Genomic DNA, 12676 nt, shown 5'->3' with positions numbered 1-12676 from the left:
TATGCTCTAAAATTTAAAAATAATCATTGATGTATTTAATTTACTTAAATAAATATGGGTTGTAAATCACAAGAACATGAAATTTATCAAAACTTAAATCTGTTACAGGTAGATCGCAGGCACCAACATTGTTTTATTTACATACGTGAAGTGAGTTTCGCAATTTTTTAATGATTTTTTCTGATATTTGCTACATTAAAAATCATGCATTATTCTTCATTTCGCTACTGTTAAATATATTTGCCTAAATAAATATTCTGCAATATCAGTAATTACTGAATTCAAATTTGAAAGCTTGAGCTTTTGTAATTTCGCAAAAGATGTTGAGTGCCTTTCTAATACCGCTAACTTCAGGCAGGTGCCGCACGTATTGCTCAAATACCCACGTCGACATCGGTCGCGCGGAGCGGATCACGATTCACGTTCCTTTTCCTACCCATCGTGTCCGATGTCGCGTGTCCGCCCATCGTTGGCTCTATCAACCTCGCCGAGCTCTCGATAGTCGTCATTTGTCACACATCAGGTTATGCGATAGATAAAAGCGTTGTAATGCGGGCGTTTGGGTTTCACGGCGCTCGTTTATCGCGCTTTTATATTAAGCCTGACGAATCACTCCGCATCTGGTCTCTAGGTTATGAGCGCGTTTCAGCGCCAAGAACGGCGATTACATTTATTTTACGTAACATTGGATTTTCCAATTGCATGTAGATGACGGCATATATATAATAATGAGTGCTCAAGCATCGGGACAAGTTACACTTTTTCCAGATCAGATTCGTATCGTGTAACGTGTGCGGACCCCAATCTTGCTTCAACGTAATAGCGGCACTACGATCGCGTTTCACGCGACCCTTAGGCGCAGTATCGATTGCCACCACCTTGCGAGGGTGAAACTGGGTCGAAAGCACCCTTCCCACAGGGAATAGAAGCCGCTTTCCTCGCTCTTCGTGCGCGCCATTTTACGTTGTCCTCTCGCTCTCATCGACGCATTGTTAACGCTATTCTATTCTCGTACTGATAAATAAGTCGGCAATTAAAACGCAACTACAATTTCTAGCAATACCACCGCGTTCATTTATAACGCATCGCCGTTCTTTCATCATTTTTTTTTTCATTCTTTGGTATGATGCTCTCTTTTTAATTGATATATTATTAATAAACCGTAAGTGAGATTGTTTATGAATGTCAGGGGCTCGTTCCAGATCCTGAATAAATCTCGACGTGGTTATATATGTACCTACGCGCCCCATTTATTCTCTTCTTTGACCGCGTATTTCATTGATTCCTCTTCACGTCTTCTTCCGTTCTCCTCTTTTCTTCTTTCTCGCGATAGCGGAAATATTCATTTACCGATGTTTTAATTGCAAAACAAAAATAGATGTGCTTCACGAAAAAAACGGACGTGGTTAATGATAAAACATACATGAATGCACATTCCACATACGGATATAAATAAATTGCAATTTACACAATTAATAAAATATAAAGCGTCAAATTTTGGCTTCTCTCTCTCTGCACTCCCTTCGCATCTATCCACATATTCCATCTACCCCGTCCACAGTTTATCCATCCCCGGAACCCCTCAACTTCAGTGTCACGTGGGTAGGCTAGTAGGCTGCCAGATCGAGCGTTTGCCCCTCTGCCCGGGGTGGTTCGCTCGCGTTTGCGTTTCATGCCTCGGAGGGTCGCGGGGGGAATCTTTGACATAAATAATCAGTAGTGGAGCACCGCGGTGCCGGCCCGGTCACCATGGCGACGACATCGATCGAGGCCTACCACGAGGTCGAAACGAGCTCTCTACCCTCCTGGTGAACCGCTTTTTTTCTTCCCTCGCTTTCTTAAGCCCCCGCCCGTCCCCCTTTGCCCCCGATCCTCTCCCTCATTCCCCGATCCATCCACCGATAGGGTTGGCTCTTCCGCCCTGCTTTCTTAACAACGACTCGTTCGGCCGCTTCCGCTTCCTGGTTATCGTCTGACCATCCGAGAGATCCTGAAGAATAAGAACAGCATGTGGATTCTGGACCCTTACAGAGTACCTCGCAGCTTCCTCAGCGTTCTAGGAACTTCGTTCGCACCGAACATTATCGCTTACATAATGAATGTGCAAAAGTATGGCGAACTGCAGGTTGTTTTTAATGGCATGGCGTGGCATGGAAAATTTTGTAAATGATATGAAAAGGAATGTTGAAGAAAGCAATTACAATTATTTAAAATAAATATCTGCTATTCGCAAATTCAATCAAGATTAAATTAAACTGAACGCTAAATCAAACTTTATTTAAAGTAAAAATTACATTTAAAATGTTGCTGATTAAGAATGTTTTATACTAATAATTTGCTTGAGTACCAAGTAAATAAATACAAAAAGATCAGACTACAAGAGACTTTAATAAATTATATTCCAACTAGAAAGTTTGATATGTATAGAAGTCTGTGAACGTCGTAGCTAGACACTCGTCAGGTTGGAAACTAGGTCTTGCCTAGTAACCCATTTCGTTATATTTTCCAGCATAAATCGATGTTCCATTTTGTTGGACGCATCCATCTCGGCAGTTATACATATTTTACCCAATATAAGAGTAAAGCATAGAATTTAAATGTAACTATTTTCAAAGTTTTAAATGAAAGATTGCAAGCAGAGGATATTCTAAGATGCCTCATGAATATTCCGTGATATGAAAAATCAATTCTTCACTGAATATGAAATGCTTCGAGCTAAATTTTATCGTAACGATTACAAATCTATATCGAATATCTAATATTCTGTCCTTGATGTAACTTCGATATTTCAGAGGGACGCGTTGTTTCATGAAGAGTCCGAAAAGATTGAGGAAAAGCCGTTTCTTGAAGATTTTCTAAACGCAGGAAAAGCTCGGAAAGAAACCGCGAGTTCGCACAATCTGTGGCAAGTCCAACGTTCGTGCATGGCGTTCGTGACGAAGCGTTTCAAGGCTGAGCCGCCGTTCCTCTCGGCCCCTTGCCTCGTCTCGGCTCGTCTACTATCGGCTTTATCCTCGTCTATCCTCATATATCCCACCGCGCCGCACAACGACGAATCTATCCTATCGCATGACTCCGCAGCGTTACGCAACAGCCAGTGCGCGCGCGAGCGCAAGCATGAACGCGGCGTTGCCGAGCGTGGTCGAGCGAGCGGCCTCGACGCCGAAGAGAGGCGCGTGTACGAGTACAGTCGAGCGCATTAATAGTTCGTCCGATTAATAGTCGCTTATATTCAATAGTCAAATTTCTCTGCATTTGAACCCTTTTCTAATTTATATTCGTCCGGTTTGCTCAGTGTTTTTAATAACGAATACATCCAAATGACTAAAAACACTTAAGGGGGGAGCCTGCTTTAGAACGCTGAAAATAAGGTATATTTTCCGAATTGTTTTTGGAGAAACTATACAGCGGATCATTATAAAACTTTGATGCATTTATTAGTACATGTTTAAAGATAAAAAAAATTATTTTTTGATTTGAATACATCGCTTGTAGAGGTCGTCCTGGAGAAATCTTAGTGCAGCCGCGTCGCCGGCATTGCAAATTGGTGAGCATTCTCCTGCCTCCAAATTTCGTCTAAACTGAAAAATTGAAATATGTTCTCGTTATTTATGAATTTCCATCGTCGATGAACCAAAGAGAGAAGAAAAAAGTTGAAAAGTGCCAAAATGGTGGAGCTTAGAACACAAAAGTACGATTTTTAGGCAAAGGTTTTGAACTTTTTCATGCAAAAATAATTGTTTAACTTAATGTTTTTATGAATATTAAAGGTTCATCGACGATGGGAATTCATAAATAACGAGAAAATATTTCAATTTTTCAGTTTGGATGAAATTTGGAGGCAGGAGAATGCTCAACAATTTACAATGCCGGCTGCACTAAGATGCCTCCAGGACGACCTCTACAGGCGATATATTCAAATAAAAAAATAATTTTTTTATCTTTAAACATGTACTAATAAATGCATCAAAGTTTTATAATGATCCGCTGTATAGTTTCTCCAAAAAAATTCGTAAAATTATACCTTATTTTCAACGTTCTAAAGCAGGCTCCCCCCTTAAAACAATATGTACGATCCAATATAATTATATGTAGATCGCATAATCAGCTGTCTGATGCCCGCCAAGAGCAAAAAGAATCGACGAGCGTGCGTGTCGCACAGTAAATCCATTAATTCGCTCGATGTATGTATTGTACATGCATATGCGCGCATATGTATGAAGGCGATCGCAGACGGTTGCAAATGCATAACGTAAGATGCAGGAGAGACTCGGTTTGCAAATGACGATTACGGCTACCCGTGAAATCGGATCCACGACCTATGTTCCCGATGGATGCAACCGCGAGAGTTAAGTAGATAATTGAGCAATTATCATGACGATAAATGCAGTATGAGTAATTAGCAAAAATCGCAACAATGAGCGATGAGTAATAAAATACACGATGACGGATCATTAGGTGACTAATTGTAAGATTCCACCACGGATCGGTAATCGGACGTCGAGTCAGTAAAATATCGTAACTAGGTCGGATCGCTTCCTCCGAAGGGCATGCATGTATAGTTAGCACCTTTGTTGCACTTCCGGTGCACTTCCGCATAGCACCGTCGCGTCGGGGCCGTCGGAGAGACGTAAAGCGTGAAATGCACGTGCACCTGCACGTTGCGGGAGCGCGCGCGAGCCTTGTGCGTTACCGCTCGTTCGGAACGGAATAAAAGCTGATCCCTGTCCTTCCGGGCAGACGTATCACGGCGCACTGATTGCACGAACCTCGTCATCGAAGTCGGTCACGTTGCAAGGAGATTGCATGAAGAAGTAGAAACAGAAAAGATATGAACAGACATACAACGGACTCTTGGATTTGATCGTTGGACGGGATGCGCGGAAACATAAATCCGTGACTTCCTTTTACGAAAATCACTCTTTGAGAGCTGAAAGAAGATGGACGAAGCTACGAGAAAGACCAGTAAAAAGAGAGAGAGACACAGGAAGACGACGAGTCTAGCCGTTTCGGTTGCATACATTGAACACCCCTCCGTATTCCTTTTCGGCATCATTTCCCTCTAGCTCCTCGGCACGCGGACAATGGCTCTTTTTTCCGACGACGTTTGAAGGTCGAAACGCAAGTCGGTGTCAAACGGGAGTAGCAGCAGCGAGGCAAAATGGCGAGCTCGTTCACGTAACCGCAAGAGGCAGGGAATCCCTCCCCGCATCGGCTAAATCTAGCCCGCAACTTTTTCTTCAGTGCTCGCAAGGTCGATTAATTACCGACGCTCGCGTCTTTTTGCGAATGCTGCTCATCGTGGAAATCTTCTTGACGCGCGCTTTACGCGCTTTACACGTTCAATTTGCATGCTGCCTCGCGTAACAGACGCGATAAGGGGAGAACCGAACAGAAATTTTTCTTCGCCTGGTAGTTGGAATGGAAATTCATTGTAGGGTAAAAAAAGCAGAGAGGCAATAATAAAGTAATTTCGCTGTGCACGGATCGCATATTTAACTTGCGTTACTGAATAAATGGGGAGGATACTGTTTCGTAACGTAATGTACTTTTCGTAGCGTATTCTGCAATGGTACATTTTATCGTGGCGATCGCGATTGAGCACGCAACACACATTACGGTATATCACGCAACATTACACTTATGATAGTTGTGACACGCAGACGCTGGAGAAGCACGCTTGCGTGATGCTTCCTGCGTACGCATACCGGGTGCCCTACATTTCTTAACTACATCCACGCATTAACTATGCTTTTATTATGGTCACTGATGTGGAACTTCACGAACGAACGAAGGAAATCAGCAGAAAAGAGAAGTCAGAGACGCGAAATGTTTAAAAGAAATAATTAAAGATATCTTTAAGTAGAGAAAGTTTTTAATATCATTTTTATAATGTCACGCTTCTTATTATTTATTATAAAATTACAAAATAATATTACAGTTAAGAGTTCCAGCTGGAGTCACTCATCCTGCGAGTTCGATGGTGGATTTTGCCGCGCTACCTTGTATAAGTAGGAAAGTTGCGAAGATTCCGTGATTCCGCGTTTAGCAAAGGGGCCAAGAACAACATCGAAGAATGCACCGAGTGGTACAGCGCGCGTGTGCAGTGACACAGATCCACGCCCCCAAACTCCTCTTCCTCCACCCTCCGTTAACCCCTTTGCAAACTAGGCCAGTGCATCTATGAGGCGACCGCAGAAATTCGCTCGCAGGTTCCTAGTTATTCATGAATTTTCGCATTATTTTTATTTCTCATTCATGCTTATCTTTCTAACGTTCCGCATCTGTCTCCTGGAAAAAGGTGCTAGTGCTTCGGCACAGGATAGTTTCATGAACTCTAGCATTGAATTCTTTATTTTGACAAAACTTAACTAACTCACATCCCTAATCCCACTCTTGCTTTCATAGAACTGACCTGATTGGATCAGCCGTAATACCAGTTACGTCACCGAGCGTGAGAATCGTCCGTCATCCTTGTAGGACCCTGAACATTCCCTTCTTCGGTCTACCCGGCTAGAGGGCCGGCTGGTAGAGATCGGCTTTGAGAGAGGGCAAGGGTAATCGAGGAACCATTCGAGGGGCGAGGGAGGAGCACCACGCAGAATGGTATTTCCGTTGTTGTATCGCCTGTCCATTTGGCAGGTTCGGTTGGGAGCATGCGCGCAACTCGTGCCCACCTACTCACTCATCTACCTACCTACTAGTCTGTTTGCCTGCTTACCTGCCTACCGGTTTGCCTTGATCCCTCGAATAGTCAGTAGGTGGGTTGGTAAGTAAGTAGGTACGTTTGTCTTACGTAAGCTTATCCGCCATACATGCCGGGTCAACAAGAACGAAAAAAGGTGGAGGAGAAAAAAGAATCAAAGGAAGGAGATGCAGACGAGCAGTTGTTGATATTCAAGATAATTATTTTATTCCGAGATAATTTATTATTTTATTATCGATGAAAAATAATCATGACAGGTGTTCTTACCGGAAACGGGAAAAAGAATCATTATTTATGCAACAATATAAGGAGTTTAAATAATTATTTGCATTGATAGCAGATAATTTTTGTGTACATTTCTCAAAGTAATTGGTACAAATTAAAGCAATTTATATATTGTAGATATACGTTGAAATCTCATTGCTAGCAGTGTTTGGATCATATAATACTCTTTCCGCACATACGTTTTTTAAGAATTTTAGAAATGAATTATCCGCACACATACACACAAATAATTCGTCAGAATATTTTCACCAATATGAATTTTTCAAAATATTCTTCACCTTCGGCAATCCTACATCCTACAACCAGGATAAGAAAACATTTAATCGTTTCCACGTATGATGACCAGTAATTTTCCTACATTATATAGTATGACGCACGGATTGGCTCGCTCGCGTGCTCACGATTTCCGGGAAGAAAGGAACACGAGTGTCGCGGTATGCTTCCCGCAGGAGCGGCTCCGGTTGTCCTTGAGATCTTGGTCCTCCTCAATATTGTTCATGGCGGAAAGCTCTGTTTCGCAGGGCGTGGTCTAGCGATAACCTCACAGGAGCCATCTTCGACCGAGAAATCGTCTGGGAATGGTGGGTGAGGGTAAAAATCGGGGTGGGCTTTTCGGCGAAGAAGATACGAGCGAATACCATGGAGACCTCTATGTGTGCAGGCTTATGATAGAAATGGATGAAAGAAAAGATATCATTTTTCGCTATCATACTTCAAGGTTTCCACAAAAAAATATCGGACTTGAAATAACGTTCTCCTCTTTTTAGAAATAGAAAATACTCGAAATTTAAAACTAACGATGCAAAGACTTTGCGTATAATTCTCTGTAAAATAAAAAATTAAAAAGAGTTTCTCATTCTTCTCATAAATTTCTCGAGAACGAGTAATCGATCACCGTTAGTCAACGTAATATTGGCATACGCGAATGCAAAATTGCCGACATCTCGACTGTGCTCAAAGACTGCCTAATAAATGATATCGTTGTCGATTACGCAACTTAGAAGTGTGTGCGTACGTGTGACGATAAAGATATTTGGTCTAACTGTAGCACATTGTCCATTACTGATCACTTATTCAAGCTCAGTATGCTTTTTTCATCTGACTACGTTTTCACGATTTATGATGTTTCGAGAATTTTTAGTACTCCTTCGGATACGTGAAATATGCGTTATGTAACACACCCACGCGCGCAAGAGCCCGAGAGCTTCTAAATATAAAACTAATTAAACATCATAAATTAGAATATAGGAATATATCGAATAGAAAGGACATTCGTAAGGGATTTTAGACGCGTTCTAGAGAGAAAGGTGCGCTGACTTCAGCTCGAGAAATAACCGTGCTGACTTCAGCACTAAAGTTCCGTTCATAAAGCGTCGCGTGCTTTTATTCGTCTTCGCTTCTTCAAGGCCTAGCTGCCCCCTTTGCACCCCCTTCTTGTATCCCTTCCATTCGACAGATTCACTACAGCGTGCTTATAACGTGGCACCTTTCCGCTCTTCTCGTCTCATCATGGCTACCATCAGTCTCTCACTCTCTCTTCTTGCTTCCTTGCATCTTTATGTATCTCCCCCTCTCCTTTTATTCTACCTATCTCTCTCGTGCATTTTGCTCTTCTCTAGCATCACACATATGCCTTGCCTACACCCCCTCCTGCCCTCATGCAATGATCCACGGTCTTTACCGCTGCCTCTTTGCCCCACGAACCAACCGTTTCGCAATGATGTCATCCGCACCATTGGCGTCGAGTCTGATTTTCATAAAACTCCAATGACGGAATTAGAGTTAGGACTGCAAATTTTGTAATTATTCATCTCTGATAAAGTTGTCGTAGAGTTTTGACAATCACGCTTTTTGCATGATATTTATATACTACGTAACAAAGTATAAGTGAATATAATATTATAAAAATGAATTTATACAACAATAAGCAATAATATTACCATGAAGGACATGTTATCAAAATTAATAAAATATGATTTAATTTTTATTGAAACATTTTTATGACTGTGAAAAGCTAATTCGTTTATTTCTTTGGCAAGCTGAAATGTTTTCCTGAAATCAGGTACAGTGCGATGAAGCAAGACGATATAATATCGGGGCCAACGAGTAAAATTAGATGGCGAGGATGGAATCCGAGTGCGGTATGCGATCCGAAATGGAAACGGAAACGCTTGGTCTTAGCGAAAGATGGCCGCAACATGACGCTGCGTAAGAAAATGGCGCCTTAGCACTCGCAAATGGTTGCGTGTCCCACGCTCTCTTGTCACAATAGAAAAAAAATCTTCACGCTGTTTTTCTTTTTTATGTATACATATATGTTAGATTTAAATTAGACATTAAATTTTTTTCATATAAATGCTAAGGCCGCATAGTTGATAAATCGTTATCTTATGTAACTTTCTTAATGTTGTAACCTTTCTGACAAATTCCATGAAACAATCTTATCCTATTGCATTCCTATTTGTTAACAAAAATAATAGTTTAGGTTTTATAACGAATCGTAGTTAAAATTTTAAGAATTTTTATATGCGTATGCAAATAACGTGATATAAAATAAAGTCCTATTTGTTTTGCTCCAACGTCAACCTTTTTACCTCGGTAACAATTTTCCTACATTGAGTATCTCGCGATTGCGAAAATACGAGATAATGAACGGTGAAGTTCTCTGCAACTAACCTTTCAAGAAATTTTGCCACCTGATATTGTGAGTAAATGTTGTGATTAAATATTATGAGCTCAATCATATGCGGTTTTTGTAAAAGCATTGAGTTGTGTAACGTGCGTTTAGATCAAGACATGATTAACATAAACACTAGGTGCTCGATTATAAAGCAATACATAGCGATAGGCAATATATAGTGTTTCCAATAAAACTGCACACAAATGTTGGGAAATATATAACTATTTAGAAAACTAATAAAACTATTACACATTAGGTGACTATTGTTATACACTTTCTAACTAGATTTCTAATATATTTATGTATTAATTTCTATTAATAATATATTAAGCAAATTAATTCTTGATTACTCGTGTGATATGCGAAAAATATATATATTTGTAACATAAAATTGCATTTTAGGAGTTGAAATTTCTATTATATATAGCATATACAAATAATTGGCACACATAACTTGTCATTTACTCAATTAATAATTTATTACATACTCGTGGCTTATTAAGCATTGTTATCATCAAATGTGCCTTGCTAAAAGCAGCGTTTAAGCGAGTTGGTCATGTTATTTGTCGATACCATAATTAAGAATTATCGACTCTAGTTCTTGGAATAATAATAAGTAGATATGGGGAAAACACTACATACACATGCCTCGTGTATATGGAAATTGTAAATAAATGCGAGTTGCACAGCGCAATTGATATAATATTAATATTAATCATGCACGGATACAAATATATTTTTTTTATTAGGAAGGGGAAAATAACAAGTTTCATTAAAACGCATTTTGTGAGATTGGATTCCTAATCCTAATCTGAAAGAAACATGTAGCGACAAGTGCCAATAAACGTAAGTTTTTTATTTTTCTTACAACAATTTTGAGATATATATAAAATATAAGATAATAATAATCAACTAGAATAAATGTATGAGTACAGTTCTAAGAACATTATTAATATTAAGAGAATTATAAATAGAGAATTACGTGGATAAATAATAAAAGTGCGTGGATAAATAGTATGCACATATTTAACTTATAATTGAGTTGTGGAGCTAAATGATCATAAATTCGTAAATTCAAATGTATAAAACATACAAGAAGACCAACGAAAAAGACATGTGTTAATTCTGAGATTTCTCAATCTAGTCAGTGTATAGTAAAAAAAAATCGTACGCGAGAGTAGAAAAATACGTGCCGTGTCGATCCGGTTGGTTCTCCGGCTGGCTGGTCGGGAAAAAGAATCCGCAGCGGCCGGTATTTGCCGAGTTACGAAAGTAAGCAGCTTTAGAAAGTATAGTACGCGGCAAGAGGTGAACGGCGGCCTAGGCCTGCACGGGGTTTCGTACAATCACAGAACTCTGCAGTGTATTTGGACAAGTTTAGGTCCACCATACAGGTAGAGCCATTTACATGATTAAATTACAGAATCTTAGGATATCTTACTTATTTAATATTTCCGAAAAAATTAATGTTTTACTAATACTGTTAACAACAAAGAACAGAAAAGATTTCTGCAATAAGACGATAAAAATTACAGTTAGACTTAATACTTAATATACATGTCATAAAAATCTAGACTTGCTAATGCTAATGTATGTATAATGAATGCTAATGTACATTTATGTATGTATATTCCAGAGAATTATATATTGCTAAAAGTCAATCCCCGCATAAACATATTGTTGTTAATTACATAGCAATAAACATCATCGTCTATCATAAATTATGAGGAAGCAAGTAGGTCGTCAAAAATCAGCGAGAGAAGAATCCACTGAAGTATGGCTGATGCTCGCTCAGTGTTTTCCGTGATCCCAGAGCCTTTCAATAATATTCGTTACAGCTGGGGGAACACGGTATCCACTGCTGAGATCATGCTGTGTATAAATATTAAATTTGCGGAACCGCGGATCTAACATTATACGGAGATTAAAGAATTGGACAATCCAAGAGTTTTAAGAATAAAGATTATATTTTTATAAGGTTATAAAATATGTATTCGCAGATGGCGTTAATTAAAAATTTGAATACTTGCAATTAATTTATATTTGAACACTTTAAGATTTAAAGGGAAATATTGTATAAAATTGGAAATATATATACGATTTTTAGTGAAAGAAAGAGAGAGAGACAAAAGATTTGTTAATCTCGAGAAACGTGAAGATTACGTAAAAGATGTGAATAATCAGGATGACGAAATCCAGAATTTTTAAATTCTATAAATCACAAAAAATTATGGAGAATCAAGATTGAATATTTAATAAAAATTCTTTAATCTTAAAACGTTAAATATACTTTGAAATCTTAGAAAACAATATAAAAAATGACGACTTGCAGTTATTACTATCAAGATGAACGGAATCAATGAACTTTATACACCTTTACCGCTATCCTTTCCCATCCTTTCGACGAAAAGGACAGGAACGATGGCGACAATTCAAAGCGTCGATGATCTAGCTTTACGCGCACGTTTCGAGAACGACACATCGCGCTCGAAGAAGAAAATGGACATTGAGTTGCGCTTTGTCGCGGGGCCGATAGGAGAGAGAAAAAGACTGACTGTTGCTTTGCGTATAAGCCAAGCCAGTTTCTCACCCCCACTGACCTAGCGACCAAGAGAGTCTGCGCTATTATCGTGCAAAATGAGAGAGACGACTGGGGTAGTCTTTCCCGTCTTTGCTGTTTCCTGCTGCGCTCTCCGGTGCGTATCCTCCGCCGTCGGCCGCCGTAACAAACGTTAGATCACACACTGGCCCAGCGAGCAAGCCGAGCCACGGAACAGTCACGTGACAGCAACGGTTGCGTCACACAGTTCGGCCCCTCTCGTCGAGCTTGCTGAGCGGACCAACGAGTGAGAGGGAGCCGCCATCTTTGCCCACTAAGTGAGCGAGAATGTATATGTATATGAGAGACAAAAGAGAGGAAAAAAAGACTATCGACACACGGCACCAACGACTGACCACCGACATTTTTTTCCGTTTTCAGTTTTCGTCCGGTATCTTTCCCCCCC

General features: G+C 39.9%; 2 long non-coding RNA genes across 2 annotated transcripts; one reads left to right on the top strand and one right to left on the bottom strand.

The window, feature by feature from the left end:
• Positions 1-174: 174 nt before the first annotated feature.
• On the bottom strand, positions 175-12666 carry LOC105288183. The gene is made up of 2 exons (XR_895577.2): positions 4570-12666; positions 175-1990 (listed from the first exon to the last, which is right to left on the bottom strand). It is a non-coding gene; the product is annotated as an uncharacterized LOC105288183 (long non-coding RNA).
• On the top strand, positions 1997-9387 carry LOC105288181. The gene is made up of 2 exons (XR_895573.3): positions 1997-3205; positions 4096-9387. It is a non-coding gene; the product is annotated as an uncharacterized LOC105288181 (long non-coding RNA).
• Positions 12667-12676: the final 10 nt, after the last annotated feature.

The sequence above is a fragment of the Ooceraea biroi genome, chromosome 11, assembly GCF_003672135.1.
Source record: "Ooceraea biroi isolate clonal line C1 chromosome 11, Obir_v5.4, whole genome shotgun sequence".
Lineage (NCBI taxonomy): Eukaryota > Metazoa > Arthropoda > Insecta > Hymenoptera > Formicidae > Ooceraea > Ooceraea biroi.
Note: the sequence above shows the minus strand (reverse complement) of the source record. Positions and strands in the feature narration are given on the sequence as shown.